This window comes from Podarcis muralis, chromosome 6, assembly GCF_964188315.1.
Source record: "Podarcis muralis chromosome 6, rPodMur119.hap1.1, whole genome shotgun sequence".
NCBI classification, from domain to species: domain Eukaryota; kingdom Metazoa; phylum Chordata; class Lepidosauria; order Squamata; family Lacertidae; genus Podarcis; species Podarcis muralis.
In genome coordinates, this window is record NC_135660.1 from 97,338,267 (window position 1) to 97,352,138 (window position 13,872).

Below are 13,872 nucleotides of genomic sequence, written 5' to 3' on the forward strand. Positions count from 1 at the left end.
GGCTTTGGCAATACGGTGCCCTGAGCCAGGACAAAAATGGGTGTCCCCTCCCCCAAAATATTTATTTTCGCAATGGTTCCTTTTGGCACAGTTGCTTTTTTACGGATCCTCTCAGTAGATAACAATAAACCTAGATTTATATGGGTATTACTTTTATTATGTTGCGCCCACTCGCCTTGGCCCCCTGTGACCGCCCTAAATCCAGCGCTGCCCCAAAACATGACCCCTGGGTAAGTCACAGGCTTGCTGTACTCGTGGAAAACAAAACAAATCACAATTTTGTACCTGCAGACTCTTCTCCAGCTACGGGGAAGGAAATCCCCTGCCTGATGACACCGAAGGAAGCCCCCTCCCGGGATCGTGAGGACCTGGCTGAAATCCGTGCAGCTTTCCCCTCCCTCCCTCCTGCGAGCGGGGGCGGCGGCGGGGCGGCCAGACCCCGCGTCCCGACCAGCTTCTGGGAAGTTCCGCCGCCCGAGATTCCGCCCGCCGGCCGGCCAAGGCGCGTTTCTAAGACGCTGTTGCCCCGGCAACGGAGAGCCGCTCCGGATTGGCAGGGATGCCTGGCGGCTGCCTAGCAACCGGGAGGAGGGCGACAATCGCATCCCCGCGCCGCACCTCCGGCTCAGCGTGTCGGGATTCCCTGTGCAAACGAGCGTGCGCTCGGATCGGCGGCCTCTCCTGCCTGGTTGAGCGGAGGCCGTCCTCCTCGCGCGCTTTTACCTCGGAGTAAGTGGCAATGGGACCCAACGGAAGGGGCTCTGCTCCCATCCCAGCTCACCCGGCTGCGCAGACGGAGAGGGTGGGGCAACGGGGATCGCAGATCGGAGTTTCCAAGTTGAGGACCCGATCCTGTGCGCGATTTCTGGGGATTTTGAGTCACAGGAAGCCGGCGCAGGAGAGATCGTAGATAAGTTCACCGGCGCAGAGCCTAACCACCATTTATCTCTCTGGCTTGGGCTCAAATGACGTTTGCGGACCAACAGTTGTTTGCTGGACTACAAGTCCATCATCCCTGACAGTTGGCCGTATTGAACTGGGCTGATAGGACCAGTTACAGATATGTAGCCGTGTTGGTCTGCCATAGTCAAAACAAAAAAAATTCCTTCCAGTAGCACCTTAAAGACCAACTAAGTTAGTTCTTGGTATGAGCTTTCGTGTGCATGCACACTTCTTCGGATCCTGGGCTGTTATCTGAAGAAGTGTGCATGCACACGAAAGCTCATACCAAGAACTAACTTAGTTGGTCTTTAAGGTGCTACTGGAAGGAATTTTTTTTGTTTGGGCTGATAGGAGTCGGAGGGTCAATAAAAATCTGGACGCCCCGAGGTTGCCCGTCCTTGTTTTAGCAGGTCTTGTGCACGCGGAAAAGCACGAGTGACTCCCCCCCCCCCCAAAGTATCACTCACTCGCCTGCCAGGAAATGCTCGCACACCCGATGAATTCCTGCAGGGCAGGAAAACAAAATGTGCAGCTTCGAGTAACGCAAAAACAAACTAAAATGAGCTGTAAAGTAGGAAGATGGAAATTTGCCTTAGACTGTTTTCACAACATGACGCTAGACTGGGGTTATTGCTGCTTTTAGTTCATCTGTTCATAGCGTTGGTGAACTGCCCTCATTGGCCTGAGTGTGTGTTTGATTATTAAGAGTCTGTCTTTGGCTTTTGTTTTAAGAATATTCAAAAGCACCAAGAGTCCAAGTAAGTGTGATTGCAGCAGCCCAAGATGTTTGCATAGTTCGATCCTAAATGCGTTTAGTCAGAAGTAAGAATCATTGAACTCAAAGGTAAATAAGAAGGGGATTCATGTGTCAAAACACCATAGAGAGAAACAGATGTAGTAAGAAAATATTTTTCCTGCTTATAATATTGAAAGCACTCCTGCCTGGGGTGACACGCAGCGTAAATTAATAATGCAGAGTTTTTAAGTGAAAGAATAAGAGCTTTACTGAGTTAAAATAAACTTCTTCATAAACAACATGGTTCCAAACAGTTTGAATGAGATTATATACTGACTCTGATTGAAATTTTACAGAGAGAAAATGGCTGCTACTTATAAGGAGAATGAGTCACATGTCAGAATGACTCCACAGTTAGGCCTGAATAACTTTAGTAGGCCCAAATGATTGTGCAGTCCCAGCACTTCCCAGCCTGCTTTGCTGCTTCTGCTCTCATGTGTCTTTGTCACATGACATGGGGTTGGTGGCATCTGTCTGTGTTGACAGACAATGGAGTGTGCCTCTGGGGGTGAAGTCAACCTCTTGGAGAATCGCAGCTGCAAAGGCCAGGAACTCTTAAGTGCTGCCTCCCACATTGTTTTTGCTGTGTTAGCAGCACCAAAGTGACCTCTCCGGGGTGCAAACCTGGGCAGTGTGCATGGAGGTCCAGGGCTGCGCAGACGACAAGACGCCGCTCTTGGCCTCGCTGATGAGGTCCAAAGGAAAGCAGAGCAAGATGTTTGGCGCCAGCTGAGCTGCAGGAGTTGCTGGAAGGAGGCATACAAGGTGCCATCCAACCATCTTAGGGACTCCACTCCAGATTTGTGTAGAGTTTACTCCTGAGCCTTTTCTTCTCAAAAGGCAGTGAGTAAGGTGGAACATAATGCCAGGGGTTGGGTAGGACCTAATTGGGGCAGGTGGTGAAATCCCATTAAAACAGATGAGGGGAGTTTCTCATATATAGCCAAAGATTTGCAGCACCTTATTAGATAATTGTTTATTTAAAATATTTGTATATTGCCCTTCAGAAATGATTCTGGGTGGTTTACAACCATACCACAACTACAACTGCAATCCTATGACTTACCTGGGAGTATATTTGGAATTGTACTAACTTAGTGGGGGGGGTGAAGGGACGCGGGAGGCACTGTGGTCTAAACCACTGAGCCTAGGGCTTGCCAATTGGAAGGTCGTGGTTCGAATCTCCGCGATGGGGTGAGCTCCCGTTGTTTGGTCCCAGCTCCTGTTCACCTAGCAGTTTGAAAGCACGTCAAAGTGCAAGTAGATAAATAGGTACCGCTCTGGCGGGAAGGTAAACGGTGTTTCCGTGCGCTGCTCTGGTTCGCCAGAAGCGGCTTAGTCATGCTGGGCACATGACCTGGAAGCTGTCTGCGGACAAATGTCAGCTCCCTTGGCCAGTAAAGCGAGATGAGCACCGCAACCCCAGAGTCGTTTGCAACTGGACTTAACTGTCAGGGGTCCTTTACCTTTACCTTTTTTATCTGGGGGTGAATCCCATGACATAATCTGGCAGTGACATCACCCCTCAAGAATGAAACCTGAGATAGTTGCTGTAGCCAGAGAAAAATGAGGTTTCCATTTGCTGGAACAGATCCACACAGTTGTTTAGAATATTGTTCCTGAAAAACATTTTTGCATTCTTAAAAAATTAATAGATTGCACTTCCTGGAACAGCAGCAAATGAGAAAGGGACAGCAAACCCATATCTCAATTAGCTGGCATTTTAAGCTTCATGGACACATGCTCACGAGTCCTGCCAGGCATATCACAGCTGAGCTTCTCCTTTTTCTGGCACTGAATGCTGACCAGACAGCAGGCTCAGCCCAACTGCTAAGCATGACGGTACCCGTGTGCCTTTGTCACAACAAGGCAGGCTCTCCATCGTGTGCTTTGAAGAGGCTGAAAGCTCATGTTGGCTGTCTTGAGTCATTTCAGCAGCCTGCAAGAGCCTTCTGTGTGCCCCGAGGCCATTCTCCCCAAGCTCCCCAGCTATTCCCATGTTACTGAGGTAGCACCTCTGCCACAATGATGCTTGTGGCCTGGCCAGGCCCATTGGCTGCCATACCTAGTGCTGCCTCATCCCAATGTGTCATCGTCAATGCCATGAGGGAAGGCCTTGGCGGAGTGAGTAGGCAGGCAACCCAGCCACCATCGTTTGTGTACATACACTGGTTTGCTCACAGGACATCCACTGGGGCTGGCACTGCTGCTTTGCAGCATTTGTTGAATTAGGCAGCAAGCAGGTGCTGGGCAGAGCAGGAGCAGGCAGTGTTGAAATGCTGGGCAACACAACTGTGTGTGCACCTCACAGCCTACCCTTTGCTCCCTAAGGTAGCCTGCTGCTCTCGGGTCTTGTGTTGCTGTTGCTTGAAGACTGCTCCCAAACCATTGCTATTTTGTAAGTGGGATTCAATCATACACTGACAAATTTAAGTTGCCCAGTTACAGTGGACTAGGTGTTCTTGTGCTCTCGCCCAGCAAACTCACTTCCTTCCAAAAATTGGACTTTTGCAGTAAGGAAGATGGTAGGATATTTTGCAACTGCCCTGTGATCTTTGGGTGAAGGGCCATATAAAATAATAATAATAATAATAATAATAATGGGAAAATGCACTGAAACATATAGGATATCAGTTGCTTGACGTAATGTGGCATAACCTCCATGCATAAACAGCAGGTCCTGTCTTTGGTAATTGCCCTGACTGCTGTGGGGGAGCTCCCCTCCCACTTACTTGGTAAAGTTTTAGACAAGTATTAGACTAAGTTAAGGAGAGCTCCAGCTGTTGTCATCAGCCACGGTCACTAAATGGAACCTCCCTGTACAGAGGCAGTATGAATAATGGATACCAGGGGCAAACAACTGAGGAGGCTCAAAACCTTCAGGCCCTGCTTATGAGTGCTCAGAAGGGGCATACGGCTTCAGAGATAATCCTGGAATTTGCTTCCATAGATAAATTTACAAAATAATTTTTCACCATGAAATCTGACATAGCTGGCTGCATTTATTTACCTTTCTTTGCTACACCTGCCCAAGTGCTCAGGGAGGATTACAGATTGCAGATTTTATCCTCCATCGTCCTGTCAAAAGCTCCAGAGTGCCTGGAGCCGCCCAGAGTGGCGGGGAAATCCAGCCAGATGGGCGTGGTATACTTTTTAAAAATATTATTATTATTATTATTATTATTATTATTATTATTATTATTATTATTATTTTCATTCAAGACTTAACATTTATAAAAACACCAATTAAACTTGAATGTGTATTTGGGAATGCAAGTTAATTTCCTTTTCTTTGAACATTGATTTCCAGTCTGGATTTATGTTCTGATAGGTGGATGCCGCTCTTTCTTTTAGGAATTGCCTAGAAGCAAATGCCGGGGGCAGTGAGGCTCACCGTCTTAGTACTCTAACGCCAGGTTCTAATGATTCATGTGGTGTACTAAAGATTCACTTATCCCTTTTTGCTAACTGGCAGGAGATCAACTTCATATAACTGCAGGTGTAGATTCAGAGCCAATATATATATAATCAGCAGAATAAAATGGAAACATTTGCTCTGGGCTCTACCCATCCAGGCTATAAGAGTGGGAGGTGGGCACATGCAATTTAATGCTCTTACAGGTGCTTGTGGCGCGACATCTCCCTGGGTGTATAAAGTCAGCATGTCAGAGTTGGGAAAGGCCAGACCTCCTTGCTGCCAGGCTGTCTTTCTGCCTGCAAGGTTGTTGTTCTTTCTCCTATAGGAATATTCAAACATGCCCACCCTGATGGTTGGTGAGCCCACCACCTTCCCATAAAAGAGAGGCAGGGTTCTGGAGCTTTGGGGGCTCAGGGTCCCTTCATCTCCAGCAGCACCCCCTGGAGCCATGCTGTAGGTCTGTGCCAGAAAATGGAGACGGGGAAGAGGTGGTCAGTTCCTGCCACCACTGTAGGCCAAGACGGTGGCTGCATTGGGCTGGAGCCTGCTCAACCACATGTACCTGTGCCTGGAAGCTGAAGTGGGGGCTGTGACCTGGGCTATTGCCAGCATCACATGTGGGGGGGGGATTGTCTAGCCACCAGCACAGGGGGTCTGGTTGAAAACAAGAGCTCCAGAGAAAAGCCTTGACTGCTCACAGATTGCGGGGGGCAAGTCCTCTCCCCCCCCCCCCGGTCCTGGCATACTGGGCACTCTCTTGCATTGTCATGACTTTGCTGGCCCTGAGTGGAGTCCTGGCTGCCTCCAAAGTGGTGGGGGACCATGGAGGACAGCAAGGGAGTCCTGCCTCCCCCTCTACAGCCAGCTCAGTATCTCCTAGACCTAGAGTCATCCAAAGGGTCTGCTGGAAGGGCTGGTGAGCTCATGGTGGTCTCTCCTCCAGCTCTTAAATCCTTGCTCTGTCCGCTCTTGTCTCTCCCCACACTCCACACATACCGTATTTTCGCTCTATAGGACGCACCGAACCATAGGACGCACCTTGTTTTAGAGGGGGAGAACAATAAAAAAAATCTCCCCCTCTCTGCTCAGCGCCCCTTCAGCAAAGCGGCAGGAGAAATGGAGCCCCTTCCATTTCTCCTCCCGCTTCGCTGAAGGGGTGCTGTTCAGCTCTCCCTCTCTGCTGAAGCCAGGAGTCTTGCTCTCCTGGCTTCAGCAAAAAGAACCTGAAGCCTCCGGAGCGCAGCGGGACCTCCGGTGCGCACTGACCCCTCTCGCTCTTCAGGCTTCAGCAAAAGCAACGCGAAGCCTCCGGAGTGCGGAGGAAGTGCTCCCTCTGCGCTTTGGAGGCTTCGCGTTGCTATCGCTGAAGCCAAGGAGCCTGCATTCACTCCATAAGACGCACACACATTTCCCCTTAATTTTTGGAGGGGGAAAAGTACGTCTTATAGAGCAAAAAATACGGTACTTTTTATTGTGGTCCTGTGGTTGGTTAGCAGAGAGAGGAATGTTAGGAAGACTGCCAGTTGCCAATAAATAAATAAAATACCCTGCAAAAAATGGAGCGATGCAGTAAGTGACCTGTCGTGGAGCTGGGCAAGAAATGAACTGGAGAGAGGTTGTCGGTCCCACTTAGATAACCCCTTCTCATCGACTTCTTCCTGCCCAGCGAAGTGAATGGGCAGAGACAACCCATTTATGGATCCCCCCTTCTCTGCAGGAAAACCTAGTCAATGCTAGTCAGAGTGGACCCATTGAAATGAATGGACATGGCTAGCGTAGGTCATTAATTTCAGTGGGTCTACTCTGACTTGGTTGCCTACAACCCCCAATTGTTCTTGCTTCCTGTGCTGCTTATAAAAGGTAAAGGTACCCCTGCCCGTACGGGCCAGTCTTTACAGACTCTGGGGTTGTGCGCCCATCTCACTCAAGAGGCCGGGGGCCAGCGCTGTCCGCAGACACTTCCGGGTCACGTGGCCAGCGTGACAAAGCTGCATCTGGCGAGCCAGCGCAGCACACGGAAACGCCGTTTACCTTCCTGCTAGAAAGCGGTCCCTATTTATCTACTTGCACCCGGGGGTGCTTTCGAACTGCTAGGTTGGCAGGCGCTGGGACCGAGCAATGGGAGCGCACCCTGCCGCAGGGATTCGAACCGCCGACCTTTCGATCGGCAAGCCCTAGGCGCTGAGGCTTTTACCCACAGCGCCACCCGCGTACCTGCTTATAGGCTTAAGCAATTTCACCAGCCCAGCCCATTTCCTAAGTTTCCTCAAAATGGTTAAGAAAATTCACACAACACATAATTAGCTTGTGACATTCACTATCCTAAGATATGCTTGCTGGCAGTGGCTTCTTAAAAGGATTAAACAAATCCTTGGAGCAAATGTCAATCATAAACTATTAGCTGTAGCAGCAAATCTCCATGTTCAGAGGCCATATGAGAGCCTGGCATAGGGCACTGGCTAACTTTTCGCTGGGGCTTACTCCCTAGTCAGTGTGCTCAGGATTGCAGTCTTAGAGCATAAACAGGTTCTATACTTCCTTCCCTGCAGCAGCGAATGGTTACTGCAGTTATGCCTTTTGCACATGCGGTTTGCTTGCACTACACTCCCATCTGCTGGAGATTTCTTAAAATTTATTTGGATTAATATAAGATTGCCATGTTGGGCCATTATCACAGATTTCACAGTCTGTAAAATAAACATTGGGGTATTTCTGCATATCAGTAGCTGTCAGTTGGATATATGTGACTGCGTACAATCTCACCTAGACAAAGATGGCAAGGTGATAAAGAAAGCTGTGCATACTGATGACCATTTCGTCCTAAATTTCTGGATAACCCACATATACATGATAATATTATTGTGTTTGTGATGCAAGAAAAGAAAGAACTCTGGAAATTATTAGCAAAATAACTGAAACCTAGGCCTACAGCCAGTTCAAGGTAGTACAGTTTTTACTGCTGTTAATTGTATGACTTCCTGTGCAGAACTGGTGTGATATTTCTGATTATGGAACCATTGGAGAGATTATATTTTGAGTGGTGTACCATTTTTTAATCATACTATTGAGTGATTTGATGATGGCCCTTGGCTAAGCAATACAAATTCCAATCTGTTACCTCTGAGGATGTGGACAGGCTGCTTGGATGAGTGAAACCAACCACCTGTCTCCTTGATCCTTGCCCATCTTGGCTCATAAAAGCAAGCCAGGCAGGGCTGGGAAATGGGCCCTGTGGGATGGTGAGTGCTTCCGTCTGTGACAGAGTTTTCCCAGACCCCCTTAGAATCATAGAATCATAGAGATGACCACAAGGGCCATCGAGTCCAACCCCCTGCCAAGCAGGAAACACCATCAGAGCACTCCTGACATATGGTTGTCAAGCCTCTGCTTAAAGACCTCCAAAGAAGGAGACTCCACCACACTCCTTGGCAGCAAATTCCACTGTCAAACAGCTCTGACTGTCAGGAAGTTCTTCCTAATGTTTAGGTGGAATCTTCTTTCTTGTAGTTTGGATGAAGCTGTCATCAAACCGCTTCTTAAAAAAACTTCTTCAGACCTAGCCGCTAGGGCCAATTATCGCCCAGTCTCAAATATTCTATTCCTGGGCAAGGTAATTGAGCAGGTGGTCGCAGAACAACTCCAGGCACGCCTCGAGGATGCAGACTTTGGACCCATTCCAATCAGGTTTCAGGCTTCATCATGGGACTGAAACTGCTCTGGTCATGTGGGTCAAAGATCTCTGGCGGGCAAGGAACAGAGGTGAAAGCTTTTTCCTGGTCCTGCTGGATCTTTCAGAGACTTTTGATACTGTCAACCATGGTATCCTTTGGACTGTCTGGGAACTGGGGGCACTGTTATGTAGTGGTCTCGCTCCTTCCTCCTGGGTCGTGTCCAGAAAGTCATTGGGGGTAAGTGTTCGGACCCCTGGGCTTTCACTTTTTGTGTGCCTCGGGGCTCTATTCTCTCCCTTATGCTTTTCAACATCTTTATGAAGTTGCTGGGGGAGATCGTCAGGGGGTTTTGGCTGGGTGTTCATATAGCTCTACCTCATTTAAATTGGAACCAGTGAAGACAGTGAATGTCCTATGTGTCTGGGCATTGGGGGGGGTGGATGGTGGCTAACAGATTGAGACTGAATCCCAACAAGACAGAAGTACTGTTTCTGGGGAACGGGGTGAGCAGGTGTGGGGGATTCCCTGGTCCTGAATGGGGTAACTGTGGCCATAAAGGACCAGGGGCATAGCCTGGGGGCCATTTTGGACTCACAGCTGTCCATGGAGGGACAGGTTAATTCTGTGCCCTGGGTGGCTGTCTACCAGCTCCATCTGGTACGCAGGTTGAGACCCTACCTGCCCATGAACTGTCTTGCCAGCATAGTGCATGATCTGGTTATCTCCCACCAATATTACTGCAATGCGCTCTACGTGGGGTTACCTTTGAAGGTGACTCGGAAACTGCAACTAATCTAGAATGCAGCTACCACACTGGTAACTGGAAGCAGCCGCTGGGACCATATAACACCAGCCCTAAAGGATCCACATTGGCTCCCAGTATGTTTCCAAGCACAATTCAAAGTGTTGGTGCTGACCCTTAAAGCCCTAAATGGTCTCAGCCCAGTATACCTGAAGGAGCGTCTCCACCCCCATCATTCAGCCCGGACGCTGAGATCCAGCTCCAAGGACCTTCTGGCAGTTCCCTCACTGCGAGAAGTGAAGCGACAGGGAACCAGGCATAGGGCGTTCCCGGTAGTGGCACCCTCCCTGTGGAACACCCTTCAGATGCCGAGATAAAGAATTATCTGACTTTTAGAAGACATCTGAAGGCAGCCCTGTATAGGAAAGTTTTTAATGTTTGATATCTTACTGTGTTTTAATTTGTTGGAAGCTGCCCAGAGTGGATGGGGCAGACCAGTCAGATGGGCAGAATAATAATAATAATAATAATAATAATAATAATAATAATAATAATAATAATAATAATAATAATAGCTATTATTATTATTATTGAGAGTGCAGCTATTTTATTATTATTATTATTATTATTATTATTATTATTATTATTATTAAGAGTGCAGCTATCTTCTTCCCTACCTTTTCATTCAACTTTTAATCCTTCCTCCTAGCTCGAGGATCAAAAATCTTTTTTTCATCTGAAAGCCACATTCCCCTCTGGGCAACATCCAGGCAAGTGGGAGGGGGGGCGTTTAGCACCAGAAGTGAAAGTAGACAGAGCAATGAATGCAAAGATCACCTTTGTACAACAGGCTGCTTTCTAAACACACACACACACACACACACACAGTGTGGTATCAGCATTCCAAAGGCAAACCCTCAGGCGGGTGCAAGGCAGGGTCCTCAAAGGGTCTAAGCCGGAAAGAGAGTCCTTGCAGCTGAATCCCAGTGCTGAGGTTCTTCACCCTTGTCCAAGCTGCTTTTTTGCCTCCTTCGGGTGAGATAAAAAGCAGACAACCCACCATACACGGAACATGTCTTTATTTAATAAGCAAGCAAGCACAAAGTATAATGTGTAGTGCTTAAATATTCTCAACAGTACTAAAAATATAAAAATAAAGTTTACCAAAAGCCGTTTCACTCACAAATATACAAGGAGTGCTGTCAAGCCACAAAATTTTTGACGCCATTTGCCAACACCTGCACTGATTGACAACTGCCTCCCTCTACCCTATGGAAATGATAACTGACGCTTGTCCGCCTTTAGAGATTTCAACGAGCCATCATAAAGGAGGGCTGCCAGGGACAACCTGAAGAACAGCCCCCTCTCTTTTAACAACCCCAAAGCTGGCTTTCTGTGCTCTTTCAGCCCCATCATTCGCCAGAATTGCCAGGTTTGTAACCAGGGTGTTCATATGGATGAAGTGAGGCCACCTGTTCCTTCCGTGTGCCCACTCCCACACCTGTAATAAATAGGAATATCACACAGTCCCAGAGTGGGTGTGCAATTGCAGAAATGGCAGCAGGATATGTACCGTATTTTGCGCACGATTGGACGCACCGGACCATAGGACGCGCCTAGTTTTTTTGGGGGGAAATAAAGGAAAAAAATTTTCCCTTTATTTCCCCCCCAAAAGCAGGTCAGGGAAACCGAACCAGGTCGAGGAACAGCGGGATAGTGGCGCTGCGCCTCCCTGCTGTCCCCCGAGCTTGTGGGGCTGGCTGATGTCTGCCTAGCGCGAGGGGCGCTCTGCTTCAGGGCGCCCCACCCGCCGGGCGGCAGGCTGCTATCCGCAGCTTGGGGAGCCTTGCGGGGAACTGCTGCAGGGCTCCCCACGCTGCGGATGTATGCCTGGTGCGAGGGGCGCTCTGCTTCAGGGCGCCCCACCCGCCGGGCGGCAGGCTGCTATCCGCAGCTTGGGGAGCCTTGCGGGGAACTGCTGCAGGGTTCCCCACGCTGCGGATGTCTGCCTGGTGCGAGGGGCGCTCTGCTTCAGGGCGCCCCTCGCGCCGGGCGGCAGGCTGCTATCCGCAGCGTGGGGAGCCTTGCGGGGAACTCCTGCAAGGCTCTCCACGCAGCGGATGTGTTCCCGAAGCGCCGGGCGCTCTGCTTTCAGGGCGCCCGACGCTCCGGGAAGCAGGCTGCTATCCGCAGCTTGGGGAGCCTTGCGGGGAACTGCTGCAGGGCTCCCCAAGCTGCGGGTGTATGCCTGGCGCGAGGGGCGCTCTGCTTCAGGGCGCCCCTCGTGCCGGGCGGCAGGCTGCTATCCGCAGCGTGGGGAGCCTTGCGGGGAACTCCTGCAAGGCTCTCCAGGCAGCGGATGTGTTCCCGAAGCGCCGGGCGCTCTGCTTTCAGGGCGCCCGACGCTCCGGGAAGCAGGCTGCTATCCACAGCGTGGGGAGCCCTGTGGGGAACTGCTGCAGGGCTCCCCACGCTGCGGATGTATGCCTGGCGCGAGGGGTGCTCTGCTTCAGGGCGCCCCTCGCGCCGGGCGGCAGGCTGCTATCCGCAGCGTGGGGAGCCTTGCGGGGAACTCCTGCAAGGCTCTCCACGCAGCGGATGTGTTCCCGAAGCGCCGGGAGCTCTGCTTTCAGGGCGCCCGAAGCTCCGGGAAGCAGGCTGCTATCCGCAGCCTAGACACGGCTAGCGGAGCGCTAATCCCGAAGCTTGGGGCGTGCGGAGCTCAGCGCGCCCCAAGCTTCTGGGCGCCGGCAAGGTCTCCGCTAGCCATCCCGCGGCTCTCCCAGGGCTAGCGGAGACCTTGCCGGCACCCGGAAGCTTGGGGCGCGCTGAGCTCCGCACGCCCCAAGTTTCTGGATTAGCGCAGTAGTCCGCTAGCCCTGGGAGAGCCGCGCGACGTCGCGGGGCTCTCCCAGGGCTAGCGGAGACCTTGCCGGCACCCAGAAGCTTGGGGCGCGCTGAGCTCCGCACGCCCCAAGCTTCGGGATTAATGCAGCGCTCCGCTAGCGGTGGGAGAGCTGGGTCTCCCACGGCTAGCGGATAGCTTCCTGAAGCCTGGAGAGCGAGAGGGGTCGGTGCGCACCGACCCCTCTCACTCTCCAGGCTTCAGTGAAAGCCTGCATTCGCTCCATAGGACGCACACACATTTTCCCTTGCTTTTTAGGAGGGAAAAAGTGCGTCCTATGGTGCGAAAAATACGGTACCTGCCAAATTCTCCGCTTCATCTGTAAATTTACTACAGTGTGGATCTCCAGGCTGCAATCTTATCTACCAACCCTTTCTCCTCCCATTTCTTGGAGCAAGTTTGACTTCTGCACTGCTCCACAGAGAGGGATCATCCACACAGAGGAAAATGTGGATTTGCACTGGACTGTCTCCCCATTAAGGTAGGGGCATCCACATGATGCCCCCCCCATCCCAATGCTGGCCTGGACTCCCCACCACCTAAGTGTGTGTGTGTGTTAAAAAAAACCAAAAACATTGGCAAGGCTAAAACAAACAGGACTGAAAACCCCCGCATGTGAAAGGGAAAGGCCCAGGCAAACACTAGGATGGGGCCCACATTCTGTTCTGGTGCGGACAGGCCCTTTGTGGGAGAAGAGGGTGGGCAACAAAACTGGAACTGGGATGGTGTAGAAGGAACTTTGGGTTGTATCACGGTCCATGACCACTAGGTTGTTAAAGAGGCAAGATGGTTCTCTGGATTGTGGTCTAGCAGCCCTTTATTAAATCAGAAAAATGAAAGATAATTGATTCTTATATTAACAAGCAAACCGCAGGCTATAGACATAATCTTTCTGAATAGGTATACATAAATTTATAGATAGTAAGCACACATCTTGGCTTTCATTCTCATCTTGTGTGTGGCTGCTCTTTTCAGTTTTCAACTGCACGCTCTTAGTTTGTTTTTCACGTCCATCAGAGACGTGATGTTTACTAGAAACTGCTATACTGTGCTTATGTATTAGAGTATGCCTGCTATATCATACATACGCAGTCTTTATTCGCATGGGCACTATGAAGAGACACCGTACCCGCTAAACATTGCTTCACCACCACACGTTGCTGATGGGAGCTGTATTGGCTGCACTGGAAGATGGTTTCAGAAGGCCAGAATTGTAGCTCAGGGATGCCGAATTCTCAAATGTCCACTGTATCTGCAGAAATTAACTTCTCAAGAGGATTCACTAGCAGATCAAGAACAGATTTTCCCATTCTTTCTGGTCAGCTGGCAGACCTAGTCATAACTGATCAATGAGTGTTTGACATTTTAATTTTTTTTATTTATTGAATTTATATAACC

At 50.1% G+C, this 13,872-nt stretch overlaps 1 protein-coding gene across 5 annotated transcripts in view; it reads right to left on the reverse strand.

The window, feature by feature from the left end:
* Positions 1–479, reverse strand: part of EFCAB6 (EF-hand calcium binding domain 6) — a 103,236-nt gene extending 102,757 nt beyond the window's left edge. The window contains exon 1 of one of the 5 annotated variants that reach the window (XM_077930769.1): positions 286–478. The gene's annotated coding sequence lies outside the window, so the exon portion shown is untranslated. Of the gene's footprint in view, positions 1–285 lie in introns of all 5 variants that reach the window. The other 4 variants (XM_077930768.1, XM_028728725.2, XM_077930767.1 and 1 more) reach the window with 4 other exon arrangements.
* Positions 480–13,872: the final 13,393 nt, after the last annotated feature.